Below are 16,937 nucleotides of genomic sequence, written 5' to 3'. Positions count from 1 at the left end.
AATAGACCAACCTTCCTAAAGAATGAGGCCCAATCTAGAAAAGGTTCAATTCCTGATTAGATTAAGGTGATCTGCCTGATTTCGGGACCTTCTAAAGAGAGAGATCTCATATATAATCCAAGCTTTCAGATGAGATTCCCACTGGGCTATACTCTAAGAGTAAAGGAGAAACAGAAATAGACCAACCTTCCTAAAGAATGAGGCCCAATCTAGAAAAGGTTCAATTCCTGATTAGATTAAGGTGATCTGCCTTCAGCCTATTTGCCTAAAACAAAATGAATCCTCCCCTGAGCAGGGTAACATCATCTAGAACTTCAAATTATCCCTATATAACTTTTCATTTATTTATTTATTTTTTTTTATATTTTTATAGTCTTGAGGTCTTTTACTTATTTATTTATTTTACACTTACCGTGCCATGAATTCATAGGGAATAGGTTCCAGGAGCTCAGGTGCCTCCCTGTCCTTCGGTCGTCACAAAGTGTGCTTCTCCAGATGGAGGAGGCTGGCGCTTCAGTTGAACCCAAGTACCTTTCTCTTTGGCTTCCTTTTTTTTCTGATCATTTTCCTTCACATGTTTTCAGGAAGCTATCTTGGCTCTTTGAGTGCTTGATATGCTCAATACATAAATTCTCTGGGCAGGAAACTTGCCCTTAACTTGTTTGTTTATAGCAATGCCAACAGCATGGGGGGTAATATTGTAGACTCTTCCAGTTTTGCCATGGTAACATTTGTGGGGCTTTCCTTTTTAAACAGTGCCCATCCCCTTGATGTCTACAATATCACCTTTCTTGTAGATTTGCATGTACGTGGCCAAAGGAACAACTCCATGTTTTCTAAAAGGCTCAAAGAACATATAACAGGTGCCTCTCCTCTTTCCATCTGTGTTGGTCATTTTAGAGAATTACTGGAAGATGAAGGTTCTGGCTGAAAAAGCCCTATAACTTTTCATTTAAAATGTTACTACTTTAGTGAAAAAATTACCAGGCAGATATGGAGACAGACCACATGACAAAAAAGACAAGAGGAGAAACAACTAATAGAAACAATGCCACAAGTACAGATATTTAAGTTACTAGATGCAAATATGGATTGACTGTGCACTTCTGACTAGGATGTAAAAGATCATGTCAAACCTAAACACTCACAATTTACAACTAAGAGAAAAAGAGAAATTACAAAAAAATGATTTTGAAAAAGCACCCTATAGCTATGGAAGCTATGAGGATTAAATGGTCCTAAGTTATATAGAGAGGAAAAACGTTCAGGGGTGAGTAGATAAATAGCGCTCAGTTTGTTTGTTTGTTTGTTTTATATGGGGGAATTACCAGTTCTTGATGTGAGCCGAAGTGTGTAGCTTGCTCAGACAGAGAGCAACAGTGAAAAGGAGAAACTAGTGTAGCAGATAGCAGTCTCTTGGCGGGTAGGGAGACAAAATTAAAGGCTTGAGGTCTACAGATACATAACCATTATCCACAAAAGACTTTTGCTATATTCTAAGACTACATAAAAGGCTGAAATCTAAACTAAAAAGTTTTGAAAGTGAAATCTATTGCAGTCTCATACTTAGGAAACAAAGACCTAAAAACAGAAAAGGCAAGAAATGAAAGCCATAGAAGATGTGGTGTATTGACACTGAGGATCAACAACCCTTTTTACTAACCAATGCTGAGTATTCCAAAAAGTTGAGAAACCAGACCTCTGGCAGACCGTTACTGCTGGGATAAAATGATTGGATGAATGTATTTGAGAAGTAGGTTGTTTATACAATCTGGGAAAAAAATGTCCTCACATATTGTTTAGCAGTTACCAAGGGAAAAATGATATTTATACAGTGAAGAAACCTGACTTTGCCTTAACAAAGTGACTAAAGTTAACATCATCAGCAACAGGGCAAAAGAATATTGTGTGCCTCTAGAAATGATATGCTAAGAAGGTCACAGCATCACTTATATAGATAGTATTCCTTCCAGGATAGTCATAATCTGAATCTCATCATGGAAAAAACATAATCAACAACCTAAATTGATGGACTTTGCATGAAACATCTGACATATATTCTTTATAAAAGTCACTTCATGAGAGAGAAAGTGTTGTGTCAGTTCCAGCCTATTGGTAGTGATGTTCTTGGCTAGGCATGCCTGAGACTCTCACCCAGGGTTCAGTATTCACCTGTAGTGAGCCCCACATAGATTCTCCCCAACACTACCAAGACCAATGTTGTGGCTGCACTGGCCCTTATGGTTCTTATTATGATGACAGGACACACCTCAGCAAAACTACCAGGGAACTTTGAAAAATAAGATTTTTTACTAACAGGTGCTGGAAGATACACAGCAAGCCTGAGGGCCACACAGTGAGGTCACAGGTGGAGAGAGAGGGAAGGAGCATGGACCAGGGGTTCTGCTTTTATTAGGGTCTGAGGATGGAGTGCTTAGAGTCCTAGGGGTTCTCTCTTTATTGGTGAATTTAGAGCATTAAGAATGGAAATTAAGTCCCAGGAAGGGAAAAGTGGGGTCACTTAAGTGGTCAGCGATCTACATTATCAGGACTTTCTCAAAAGGGAACTTCATGGGGAGGGGTGACCTGGTTCCTTATCTAATTGTTTTACGAGTAGCTGTGCCATACAGCCGGGCAATAGTTCATTCAGAATGAATGTCTTTGAAATGGATGTCTCAGCAATCAAAAGCTTACTGTCAGACATTTACATGACCATCAAAAGCTTACTGTCAGGCACTTACATGACCATCAAAAGCTTACTGTCAGGCACTTACATGACAATCAAAAAGCTTACTGTTAGGCACTTGCACTACACAAAGAAAGACTGAGAAACTTTTAAATTAAAAGAGATTAAAGACATATGACAAGTAAATGGATGCCTGATTCTGCATTGATACTTGATCAGAAAAATAAATTCTATAAAGGACAACACTGGTACAATAGGTGAAATAGTTCTGTATTCATGTTTAATTTTTCTGAACTTAATAGTTGTGCCATGTTTCATGCAAAAAAATGTCCTTTTTCTTAAGAAACATACACTGAAGTATTTTGGAGTGAAGGGTCATGATTTGACACTCTCAAATATTTCAGCTGATATGTAACGGGTGTATATTGTGGGTGTGTAGAAAAGGAGATGTGGCAAAAAATGACAAATTGTCACGCTAGGTGAGTGTGCATGGGAGTTCATTGTACTATTCTTGAAATTTTCTTGCAGTTTAAATATTTTTTTAATAAAAGTTTTTAAAAAAACAGAGAGAGAGAAAGCTTTGGAGGACTACGTTATAAGAATAGAAGCAAACCAGAGCTGGCCTTAGTCCTGCCATTTAGGTGAGATTATGTTCATTTTGGTGACCCAGCTCATCACTGATTGGAGAATAGTGATCGTCTAATGCACCTGCACTATAAGAGATATTAAAAGTAATCTTCAGGCAGCAGGACGATGATAATAAAAATTTGGATCTACTTAAAGAAATACAGAGTGCTAGAAATGAAATAAAGGATGGTAAAATCGTTTTTTTCTTATTTTTAATTCCTGCAAAACTCAATTAACTCTGAGTTCTAAGATAGGGGCTGGCAGACTTTTTAATAACAAATACTTTTCAGCTTTGGGGGGCAAATTAACATTGTTGCACTGACTCAATTCTACCCATGTAGTCCTTCAAAAGCCATAGAAAACATGTAAAAAATAGGTGTGGTTTGTTCCAACAAAACTTCACCCTTTCATCAACATAGTCTGTATTTTGTCATATTGATCTTTTTGTGTCTTCCCTAAGGTGCCAGACTCCCTCATTCCTCTGCATAGCAGCTCTTACTGATCCGCTTTTCTGGTATATATTACCTACCCAGACTATTCACCTTTGGAACCTTTATCTATTCTTCAAGACTCAATTCAGATGTCACCTCTTTTAAGAAACTTTTTTTCCAAAATTTTTATTCCTAACAGGAGAATAGGTTTCCTTGTCTGTATGATTCCACAGGAACTTATACCTCTTGGCTGTACCTCTGACTTGATTTGTAATACCTTGGAAGGTATTTAATATCCCTAAATCTCAGTATTCTCATCTATAGGATAATAATAATACCTAAATTACAAGGCTGTTCTGAGAATGCCTGTGCATTACTTAACAAAAAGACTGGGCCAGAGAAAGCATTTAAACCATATGAAATGATGTATAATAATATTGTGATGATGATAGTTACTCCTTTGTCATACTACTTAGTGATGGATAATATTGGCCAGAGGTAAATTTTATTTTGTTTTGCAATACTTTTATAAAATATGCTTCATTAGCAACTGTGTAAAGGAAAGTTATGATAATGTGATTAGGTATATTTGGATTTTTTTTGTTATTTTAATAGCAATAAAATCTACTAAATCAGAAGAACATGTCTTACTCAGTAAGATATATGAAGAGGCAGGTAAGATAAGGAAGGATAAATGTTATGGTCCGTGTAATTTCTCAACCACCAAAGTGAAGTAAGCCAAGAACATAGCTGGAAGGGGCCCAAGTGAAGCAGGGTCCAAATGAGCTTGTCAGCTCTAAACCCTGATTGCACTAGACACAAGGTCCTGTTCACACCAAAGAGCACAGCAAATAATGATGGACAGCATATGCCTGACTAATACCATCTCAAGAGAGCAACCATATTAAAGTTTGGAAGGGATATTGAATAGAAGTGATGAGAGTCAAGTGGTGAATAAAAATGAACAACAAAATGCATGCTTTGGAATATCTTGGGTGTGTCATGTGTCTATACATTCTTTAGTTGGTATTTTTAAGACCTGCATAAATAAAATGAATACAGAGGCACATGTTGTCTCATGTCTTGGTAGCTCTCCTTAAAAAAATAAAAAATACCCTAATTATGTTATCATGAAAAACAAGATAAAAGCATATTTTTTCTCCTTTCTTCTCAACAAATTTAAAAAGTAATTGTATACAATAGTATGCATATTGGGCCTATAAATGTATGTAAATAAATGTAATGTTGGGCCTATAACATACTAAAATGTAATATATTTGCCAGGAATAACACTAAGGAGGCAGATAGGAACAAAGCTGAATTGGATTTAACTATGTAATATTGGGTTTGTAATATTAACTGATGTAATATGTAACATTAATAGATGTAACAATAATACCACAAAAGAAGGGGAAATAGTATAGTTATATAAGAGTTACATATTTCTATATCTCACTGGAATCAAGCCAGTATAAAGCTAAAGCTGATTCTGTAAGTCAAAATATATATGGTAAGCCCTATAACAACCATTAATATATGTTATATGTGTATTTATATGTATAGGTAGATAGATAGATGATAGATAGATGATAGATGATAGATAGATAGATAGATAGATAGATAGAGTAAAAAATCATCAAATAAGTTTAAATGTTTCATTGGAAAATAATACAAAAGAAAGCAGTAAAGTAGAAATAGGGAACAAAAAGACATGAGACACATAGAAAACCAAAAGTACAGTGGCAGATGTAAATCCAACTGTATCAATAATAACATTAAGTGTGAATGGAGTAAACAATCAAATAAAATGCAGAGACTGTCAGAATGAATTTTTTTAAAAAACCTGATCTAACTATATACTGTCTATAGGAGATACTTCAGACATAAATATTTATAGCAGCATTATTTATAATAGTCAAATGGTGGAAACAACTCACATAACTATTAACTGACAATGGATAAGTAAAATGTTCCCTGTCCATAAAATGGGATATTATTAAGCATGAAAGTGAATGAAGCAGGGGGTGCCTGGGTGGCTCAGTCAGTTAAGGATCCAACTCTTGGTTTTGGCTCAGGTCACGATCTCCAGGTCCTGAGAAGGAACCCCGAGTGGGGCTCCATGCTCGGTGTGGAGTCTGCTTATTTCCCTCCCTCTGCTCCTCCCCCGCCACTTTCTCTCTTTTTCTCTCTAGAATAAAAAAAATAAAATTTTTAAAAGAAAATGAATGAAGTAATGATTTGTGCTACAACATGAATGAAACTTAAAAACATTATGCTAAGTGAAAGAAGCCAGTCACAAAAGACCACATATTGTATATGTCTACTTATATGAAATATCCAGGACAAGGAAATCTAAAGAGACAGAAAGTAGACTAGTGATTGCTTAGGAATGAGAGTGAGGTGGAGAGATAGGGGATGGTATTTAAAGGGTACAGCGTTTCTTTTTGATATGATGAGTATGTTCTCAAGTTGACTGTGGTGATGATTGCATATATCTGTGAATGGATATACTAAAAACCATTCAATTGTACACTTTGGGTAAATTATATGGTATGTGAATTATATTTTAACAAAGCTATTTTTAAAAAATAATAGAAGGAGGTACAGAAAAGTGAATGACTAAAATTGAGAAATTCAAGAAAAGAACACCATTAAACCTAATACAGAACATTATTTTGGCCAGAACTAAGAAATCTTTCATAGTTTCTTTCTGAGAAAGAACAAGAAATAGTATCAGAACTCCACTGTAAAAAAAAATACAATCCATTGTGTGCATTTTTGAAAAAAGATTTTACTTATTTATTTGAGAGAGAGCAAGAGTGAGAAGGGGCAAAGGGAGAGGGAGAAAGAATCTGAAGCAGACTCCACACTGAGTGTGGAGTCCCACTCAAGGCTTGACCCCACAACTGTGACATCATGGCCTCAGCCAAAACCAAGAGTTGGGCACTCAATTGACTGAGACACCCAGGTGCCCCTCCACTGTGTACATTTTGTTATTAAATTCATAGGGCTAAAAATAAACTTAAAAGCACAATGACAATACACAATATTTCTTAGGCATATTTATATAGAGAGTAAAAGTAGAAGAAAGTTTGGGGGGCATAGTTCATGTTGAGGAATTTCCTTTCCTAGGCCTTCCGGGTTCAAGTCTAGGCACATCCAGAGTAAGACTGCTTGCTTTTCTCTACTCAATCACTATTTTTCCCAAAGAGAACAGGAGGTAGTTATCTGATTAATGACTGAGGAGAAATATTGATACTTGCTCTGCTCCAACTCTCCCTTCTTCCTCTTGAGATCTGCCTGTGTCAGAAAGAAGGACCATTTGCTCCCCTTCACGTGGTAAGTTGGCTCTGTTTTTTTGTCAGAAATTCTAGTTTGGGGGGGAGTGCTAGAATGTCATATGGCCAGATAAAAAAGCATCTGCTTCTGTCCGATTTCTGTTTGCCTTTTACTTGGTTCTGAACTCCACTGGGGGGAAAGGATGTTGCCTACTGAACCCCCTCAAAACCCAGCAGTTAAAAACAGAGTAACTTGCTTTTCAGCAGCATGAACCTGCCAGTTTAGTATTCTCAGGAGAGTCAGAGTTTTCTCCACATTGCAGTCATTAACACCAGAAAACATGAGACTCACCTTCCTTATTAAAACTGACAAAGAAACAATCAAACCAGCATTTACCTCTTCAAAAAGGAAATGAGGAGAGAGAACATGATCAGGGCAACGGGGTCCCAGGGTCTTCAACTCCACTTGCAACATTTAATTCATTAAGCTCCTTATTACATATATTGATGTTTATTATGCCATCTTCATATATATATATATATATCAGAAATATATATAGATGCTTATTATGCAATTCCTGATATATTATCATGCCATTCCTGATATATTATGCCATTCCTGATATATATGTCTGAAATATGTTCTAATATTTTTTAAAGGAAAGAAAGGGTGTAACTGAACTCAAGACATGGAGTGCTATTACAGAAGGGGAAAATTGGAGGACTTTAAGATCTTTAAAGTGCACTATTTCTGCTTGCAACTTTTTCTGAAAGAAACATTTCATGGACCTACAATATAGCAAGCCACTGTTTGCAAATGCTTGAAAAGTATATGTAAACATTTATAGAAACAATTGAGCAGAAAAGAATTTCAAGCCCACGTGGTGACAATGTCTTAGCTTTGTGTATTGAAGCTAAACCCAAAACCTCTATTCTGCTTCAAGTTTCATGTATTGTCACATGCAACAAATTAGAAAGCTGTTTAAAATAATTCCCATTATGTTTAAGATTATTCTTTCATTGTGAGAAAGCTTGCAGAGGACATTCATGTATACTTACTTTAAGACAAGTAGAATTGTCAACCACAAAGGACATAGAAAGAAGCAGTAAAAACTATGCATTACTGCCAACATATTGTCTAAGTCGGAGCTTCTCAAGGCTGTCTTTGGTAAAGGCCAGTCATTACATTTTAAACATTTTTTTAAATTTTTTATAAAGATTTTATTTATTTATTTGACAGACAGAGACACAGCGAGAGAGGAAACACAAGCAGGGGGAGTGGGAGAGGGAGAAGCAGGCTTCCCGCCAAAGAAGGGAGCCCGGATGCGGGGGCTCCATCCTAGAATCCTGAGACCATGACCTGAGCGGAAAGCAGACACTCAACATCTGAGCCACCCAGGCGCCCCTAAATTTTAAACATTTAAAAAATTTTCAGTTTTAAACATTACAATTTTTTTCAATGTATCTTTTTGACTTTTAAAAATATATAATTAAAAGTAGTTTCTAAAAATATCAAATAGAAAATGCGCAGATACAAACCCAAATCTATAATTCATCAGTTCAACAGGAACAAAATTATTCCTTCCGATTGTGTAGACATTTCTAAATGCTTACTCTTTCATTCTGTACCTGTCTCACGGATCCGTGAACCATGGACCAGCACCGGCCTACCGGACCACTCTTTGAGTACCACTGATTGAAGCCACTTTTTACTTTTTTCCTATATTTATTTTTTGCCTTGACAGTAGTATACAAATATGCTTAATCTTGAGTTTAACCTGTTTTGACCTTTGTGTTTCTTCCTTTAAAGTATTTCAGCCTGTTTTTTCTTTTCCAGTTTTGTGTTATGCTCTGAACTTTTTTTTTTCTCCTTCTCTCTCTTGTCTTAACACATGCCTTTCATATCAGATTTCAAAAGAAAATGGCACCTGTCTCTTTCCTTCTCTTGATAGGTAATAGCATCCCTGAGATCAAACTGACCTAACAAGCAATATTCACAGATGACCTGTTTCCCTCAATTTCTACTCCTCTCTCCCTCTCCCTCTTTTCTTTCCTTAACAAATAGTAATTGAATGTCTACTCTGTACCAGGAACTACAGATCCATTGATAAGACACCAGGTCCTTCTCCTCATGGTGCTCAGTGTCTACTAGGAAAGCACTAGTTGAGCAAATAATTTATTACTTAGAACAGGGATAAGTTCTACAAAGGAGAAATAGAGGCTACTTTGACAGAGTTAACATGCATGATGGGACTTGACAACCTATATAATTCTAGAAGACAAAAGGTTAGATTTATTTTTAAGAAATGAATTATGTTTATATGTACCATCTTTAAAATGAAACTATATCTTTTCAAAATGACATTTTTAATTTTAAAAGTCTGAAATGAATGATTTCTTAAAAGTAATTTCAATTGACTCAGCTTAAGGAGCTGAGAACAGTAATCTAATTATCAAAAAAAGATCTCTTAGCCCAAAGGATTTTAAAAATCAGATTACAACCTGATTTATACTCAAATACACTAATATTTTTTTCTTGGTATTTTTCAAAGATAAATAAATATCTATAACTATTTTAGTTTCAGTAATATGACCTTCCCAACTCAATTCACCTATTACTGGTAAATTAAAAAATATCTCTTGTTGAGAATTACAATAATTAAACATATTGTCAATATTTACTTTTTTTTATGCTTCAATTTAGTTTGCTGGTCTGAAATTTTTGCAACTTAGTTCTTTCTTTAAAGTCATTCTCTCACAAAAATGTCAACTCTAAACTTTCACTCATCTATGTTGATAAGGAAAACAAGGATGATTTTATCCAGATATAAAGCAAATGTCTTACATTATCTAATTATTCCAACATGTAATATTTCATAAATGTAGGGTGCCTGGGTGGCTCAGATGGTTAAGCATCTGCCTTCGGCTCAGGTCATGATCCCAGGGTCCTGGGATCGAGTCCCGCATCGGGCTCCCTGCTCCTTGGGAGCCTGCTTCTCCCTCTGCTTCTCTCTCTCTCTCTCCCCCCCTTTGTCTCTCATGAATAAGTAAATAAAATCTTTAAAAAAATATTTCATAAATGTAGCCTTTCTTAAATTTTTATCAAATTATTCCTGCTCTTCCTCTCTTTTTAAAGAAGTAGTAAAATTTCGAAATAATTTCGATGATTGATAAGAAGAGAACAAGAATATTATCTATATAAGCACTGAAGAATCATCAGTAAATAATAGTACAAATGAAGGAAGTGATTTCTCTACTGGTATTGAAAATGACCATCTTGGAAAACTTCGTAGTTTCTCCTGATTATATCAGCAAGTTAGAGAAACAATAATTAGCGGCATAGAATGATGATGGCAAGAATCCCAACTGCTTCACTATCTCCAGCTTGGTGTGGTAGTGATGAATCTACGCATCATTTTGAGGTACTTTATCCAGAAATACAAATAAATATATTCTTCAGAAAACTAACAAGTGTGTTTTATATGAAATTCCTAACACCCAATAAGAAGCAAAAGGTAAATTTCTGTATCTATTTTCGTAAAAAAAATATAGGTATATTTATAAATCAGGCTTCTGAAGTGTTTTAAAATTCTTTTTTTTTAAAGATTTTATTTATTTATTTGACAGAGAGAGAGATAACGAGAGCAGGAACACAAGCAGCAGGAGTGGGAGAGGGAGAAGCAGGCTTCCCACTGAGCATGGACCCTGATGTGGGGCTCGATCCCAGAGCCCTGGGATCATGACCTGAGCCGAAGGCAGATGCTTAACAACTGAGCCACCCAGGAGCCCCTGAAGTGTTTTAAAATTCTAAGTTCAAATAAATGCGACTCAAGTTTTTAAAATTACTCATTAAAAAATCAAATTTTCTGTTGCATCTTATGGATACAATCTTGGATTGCCAGAAAGTTATAGTTTGATGCTGTATCAGTTTGGAAAAATAAAACTTCCTTTTATTGCAGAAGTATAGAAAATAAACTCCTGAAAACAGTCAACAGAAGCTGATTTCTTTACTACCATCTGTGCTGACAACAACCATATAGTCCACCTCTCGGTCAATCAATTTAACTATTTGTTCAGTAGTAAGTGTTCTGGAACTATAGTCCTGAGAACATGGCTATTAACCTTATTGATACTTATGTCTACACTTTCTTTGACAGATATATCTTATACAGTATCTCCAAGTTTGTAAGAATGCCTTTTTTAATCTCCTAGGAGTTCAGAGCAATGCCAGGAAAATCTGAAAGAATGGAGTGTTTCTATAGCTAAGGAAATATATTTTCCATCATGACTTTGCTGTAATTTTGCTACATGTTGTACATAGGAAGTGTCCTCAGATGAACTAGTGAAGGGGCTTATTTATGTATGTATTTTAAGCTACTGTGTCATTAGCTTTTATACAAATGGGATGTGTTTAAACAGTGAAAATATAGTTTAAAACTCACATTGGCAATAAGGAATTAAATTTTTGAGTGAAATTTTAAAAATAAAATTTTGTACTGTAGTACAACATGTTATATGTAATTATCTTTATTCTCCTTGCATTCACTTTTCATACTCATGGGATTTCATCTGTGATCTTTTTGTCAGGTGTCTCATGTGCCTACTGACTTCTTGTTTCCAGCCATCTCTCTGGTTTCAGTTTTTCTCAACTATATAACCTGTAATAAATAAATATATATATATATTTTAATATCTTGAACTGCACCACTGTAAGCTTACCTGCAGACCTAAGGAGATCCCCTATTAATGTATATAGTCAGCTGGCTCTGCAGATACTGAGTATGATTCTGGACACTTCAGACATCACTCCATGTGTCTCCAGCAGAATGCGAGGAAGCATGACTGATCCACAGGTGAGTAGTATTGGCTCTTCTAGGAACAGTACATCAGAGTTTTCACAAAAGCATAGCTTAAAGGAGAAACAAACATACAGAGCCTGGAAAAAGTTGGGACCAGAGCCATCATGATGCCATGGTTAGCCAATTCCATAGGCACATCTGGTAAGAAATTGTAGTCCATGAACCCTGTAAAACTGTAAATGTGGTCTGTTGAGCATAAGGGCCCTTTATATCTGACATTATATTGACCAGGCTCTTGCTATTCCCTCCAGAGAGGCCCTTCACCCTGCTCTGTAAACAGAGAAGGAAATCAGAGGCCCGCTCTTGCATGCAGGCGGTCAGCAGCTCACCCTGAACTTGCTTCAGCCAGAGCACACTCAGGCGTCATGGTCAGTGGATATCTTGGAGCTTCAAAGGTGAGTCCACTGCTCAAAAGGAGACATTTCGATGACCCAGGATTCCTGGCAGATTTTATTTCAGTTGCTGGAAAGTTCTCAAAAAAGCTCAAAAGCCCTCCAGCTGCCCAGAGAGTCTGAAATGCATGCAGTGGGTCTCCCAGACAAAGCTTTAGAAAGCTGCTAGCACCACAGATCCAACACAGCCTCTTCATCTTGATTTCACTAGAACAGATGTTATCTGCAAGCAATTAACATACTTGTCATCACCAGTGAAACAGATACAGAATTCTTCAGGGTTTTTTTTTTTTTAATGCACCCTAAAGAAAAGTGTTTGTACATAAAACAAAATGTTCACATTAGTATTAAAATAGTATTCAGTGAAGAAAGTTGCATGTGTCAATTTTTCAGTTTTTTAAATTTTTTTGTAGAAAAGACTGCAATAATTTTTAGAAAACTGTGAGGGAATAAATGTCACCAGCAATATAAATATTTGTGGCAACTCCCTATTTGATTAAAGCAGTATCTATTTGTGATTATTTTGTATCTTCGTATCTTGGCTGATAAAATTTGCCATTTGGTGCATTTTCTTCTACTTTAAATTTTTCAAAGTTGATTGATTTTATAGATTTCTATGGGAAATAATAGGATTTGCTTTATAATAATAATTCAAATGTCAAAAAGTAAGATAATGATCAAAATATGACCCTTAAGATTGGTACAAGTGAAAAGTTTGGTAAAATTCAATGCATAATTATCCTAGGTAATAAAAACAAAAACAAAAATAAAACAGAAATCTTAAGCTTGAGTTGTTCCAAAGGAAAAAAAAAACCCACATAGCATAATACCTTTGTATTATATAATTATACTCTTGACATCAACTCAATTTCTTATAGGCTAGCTCCATAACACGACAGTCCTGAATTATCTTTCCTCATAAAATTCATAGTTTTCATTCAACATTCATACCCTCACATATTTTTAATTAGTGAAAACTGAAAGGCTTGATTTCTAGCATTTCAACTTCTGATCATAAATTTTTCTGCAGAGGTTAAATTCATTTTTCTTTTCTTTTTTTTTCCTTTTAAGAAATTTTGTAAAATTTAACGGCAATGTTTCTGTCATACTGACAGTTTAACTAGTTTGAAAATACAGACATATCTCCTAAGCAATGCTATGACTGATACATTCATTCTGAACAGAGGTACTTATAGTATGTGAAGTGAAATGAATATTCACTGCTACTAACTGTGAAGCAGATGTGGGGTAGTAGAAGATCACTGAATTAGTGTCTAATTTCCTGGTTCACTCTCACAGGTCTGCAATTTACTGATGGGTAATCTTGAACATGGCTTAACATTCTTATCTAGAAAATGACAATCTTCTTAACTGATTTACCATGAGTTAATATAATTTATATAAAAACACTTTATAATTATGGCATATTATATAAATGAAAATAACACTTTAATCGTAAAATATTTTACAAAATATATACTCAATAAATACCTGATGTAGAGTATTGCCAACTCTATTGGGTGATGCTAGCTAAAGTGCTCCATTGGTTCTTGATGCTTCCTCTCCAACAGGAAGTGTTTACTTGAACTTTACTATTAGATAAATTGGTTGTTTAATTGTCTACTGGTAATCTCTCCTGTATCATTCAGTTGGTTGCTCACACTCTTCTCCCAATATTTTCTTTCTCTATCTCTGGACAAGGCCTCATGTCCTTAAGTCCTGCTCAAGTCTTGCTCGTCCTTGGTGCTCAGTGTTTGTCAGGAAGTCAAATCCTTTAGTTTGTAATTTCCACAGCCCTCATTAGGTATTTTACTGCCTAAGACAAAGCTACCATATATTTTAACATCTTTTACTGATTTCCATTTACATTAGTTATATCAGAATCCCCTTGTGGTTTCTCATTCTTCTGCATAGTCTCAACATCTATTAAACTTCCCAGTAAGAAACAATTACTTAAATGTCTACTAATATTAATGATTTGAAATCTCTAAAATCAGAACCTGGATATTATGGATGAGCTTTTGTCCAAGTGACAACACATCCACTTTTAGACCAATCCTTTAGCAACAAAGGCAAAACAACCAATGAAATAATCAGGGTACTATGATGGAGATGAGCAGGTATAGGAGAGTCTAGAGAGCACTTTAGTAGAGTCTAAAAGTGACAATATAAGTTGAAATGTGAAGGAGGAGAAGCAGCCTGTCAGACCAAGGGCAAGGCAAAAGAACAGAAGGTTCAAAATCCATTAGTGGAAAAGAACTTGACCTATTCTAACAGTTTTCCAAGGCCTGTGTGGGTAAATAAAGCACAGGGAAAGGAGGAGAAAAGTCATGGGATAATGTAGGATAATAATGGCAGTTTTGTCCCCTAACATTTATTTTTTCTCTACATTTTTTATTGTTATGTTAATCACCATACATTACATCATTAGTTTTTGATGTAGTGTTCCAAGATTCATTGTTTGTGCATAACACCCAGTGCTCTATGCAGAACGTGCCCTCTTTAATACCCATCACCAGGCTAACCCATCCCCCCACCCCCCTCCCCTCTAGAACCCTCAGTTTTTTTCTCAGAGTCCATTGTCTCTCATGGTTCATCTCCCCCTCTGATTTACCCCCCTTCATTCTTCCCCTCCTGCTATCTTCTTTTTTTTTCTTAACATATATTGCATTGTTTCAGAGGTACAGATCTTTGATTCAACACTAACATTTATTGTGCGCTTTCTTTTCTTTTTAATTTTTTTCAAAGATTTTTATTTCTTTGACAGAGAGAGAGAGAGAGCACAAGCAGGGGGAGCGGCAGGCAGAGGAAGAGGAGGAGGGAGAAGCAGGCTCCCCATGGAGCAGGGAGTCCTATGCGGGACTCAATCCCAGGACCCCGGGATCATGACCTGACCCGAAGGAAGATGCTTAACGCACTGAGCCACCCAAGTGCCCCTATTGTGTGGTTTCTATTGCCAGATACAATGCAGCTTATCTCACTTGATCCTGGGTAAAATTCTAGGAGGTAAATGTTATTATCAACATTTTACAGATGAAAAAACTGATGCTTAAAAAGTTTAAATAGGTAGGGACTCCAATCACAGAATGAATTATAGGATGCGTTAAAGAATTCAACTTTTGTCTTAGTACAATAGGAAGCCATTGAAAGATTTTAGTTCACAGAATGATGTGATTCATTTCTGTTAACATAAAAATTTACCCTGAATGACAGGCAAACATGGATTGCTTAATTTCTCTCTCTTCCGTTCACTTCTGGTTTGTTTTGTGCCCATTGGATTCTGAGCCACTTTGGAAGAGTGGAGAGTTAATCTTATTTATTATTTTATGTTCAGCGTTTAGCATGGTATTTAACATATTTTGAATGCTCATTTAATATTGATTGAGTGAACGGCTGTACTTGATACTTGCTGATTTCCACTTACTTGTATTCTGATTTGGGTTTCTGATATTAAAAGTTATATTAGTTCCTATTTTTTGAGTCTCATAACTAATCCAATGGCCATTTACCTTACCTAAGATTTTGATGTGTGGTCAATTGCATACAGTAACAGATGTATATTGTTTCTTTTTGGATTTATTACAATGGCTGTGACAAATTCCACAATGGCTGGGGAAGGGTGGACATGGGGCCTATAGCCAGAGGGGTCAGATAAGAGGTTACAGAGGTGAAATGGATAAGAACCATCAAGGCAGAGTCTAGGGCAGTACGGAAAAACTACATCTCTCAGTTTCTTTAAGCACTGCAAAGACCCATTCCACCTGAGGATACCATTCTGTCTTGCTTTGCTCTGAGGTGTCTGAGTTTTTTGCTCTCTCCGAGTCAGTAATTCTTCAATCATAATGGTAATTATATATGTTTTATTGGATATAATGAACTAACTGAGGATCTTAGTACTGACAGAGAAGTAAAGCTCGTAAATTAGAATTTAATCCTTTTTATGGGATTATAGGATTATATCCACTTTGGGGGAAAAAGGCAAAAATTCTAGTTCTTTTTGTTATTATAGGACTCACCAAAATTTTGAAAAGTTTGGTTATTTTTTGATTTGTAAAAGGCAATACTAGATCTAGCAGTTGCTCAATATGAATCAGAATAGGTAGAGTTTGTTGTTATAACAAATTAACCCCAACTCTCAGTGCTTTATCATATACTCACTCACATAGGCAGAGATTTGGTCTGTGTAGTATCCCAGGATTATAGAGGCTCCATCATTTTGAGGTAGCACCTTCTGAAACTCGTAGCATCTTTAATTGTTGGGGACGGGGGAAGATATGTAGGAGAATCATTGGTGGGATTTTCAGTTCCTTAATCTGGAAGTTACTCGTATACCTTCCACTGTCATTTTATTGTCCAAGCTTGGTCACATGCTTGTGATGAACTGCAAGAAATATGAACAAGTAGGTGAAATTCAGTTAAGCATCAGATCTTCTGTAATGCTCCTCAAACACCACTTTAAGAAGGGTAACAAGCCTGAGATTTTTAGTTGATAATAGAGGGATCATATTACTCTTTCAAGTATGTACTCTCAGATTTTCTTCTGCTGTTCTTTAGAGTCAGGGTATACTGATTATTACACAGTCACTGGATGCACCAGATGTGTTTCCATAGTTCCCCTTCATGTAGGATATTAAATAAATAGATGCCATTTCTAATTAGAAACT

General features: G+C 35.8%; 1 pseudogene; it reads right to left on the bottom strand.

The window, feature by feature from the left end:
- Positions 1-448: 448 nt before the first annotated feature.
- On the bottom strand, positions 449-895 carry LOC114219497 (large ribosomal subunit protein eL21 pseudogene; annotated as a pseudogene).
- Between the last annotated feature and the right edge of the window lie 16,042 nt (positions 896-16,937).

The sequence above is a fragment of the Eumetopias jubatus genome, unplaced genomic scaffold (genome assembly GCF_037043125.1).
Source record: "Eumetopias jubatus isolate StellerSeaLion01/CBP00866 unplaced genomic scaffold, mEumJub1_p1.0 scaffold_6, whole genome shotgun sequence".
Classification (NCBI taxonomy): domain Eukaryota; kingdom Metazoa; phylum Chordata; class Mammalia; order Carnivora; family Otariidae; genus Eumetopias; species Eumetopias jubatus.
This window is presented reverse-complemented; position numbering and strand designations above follow the sequence as displayed.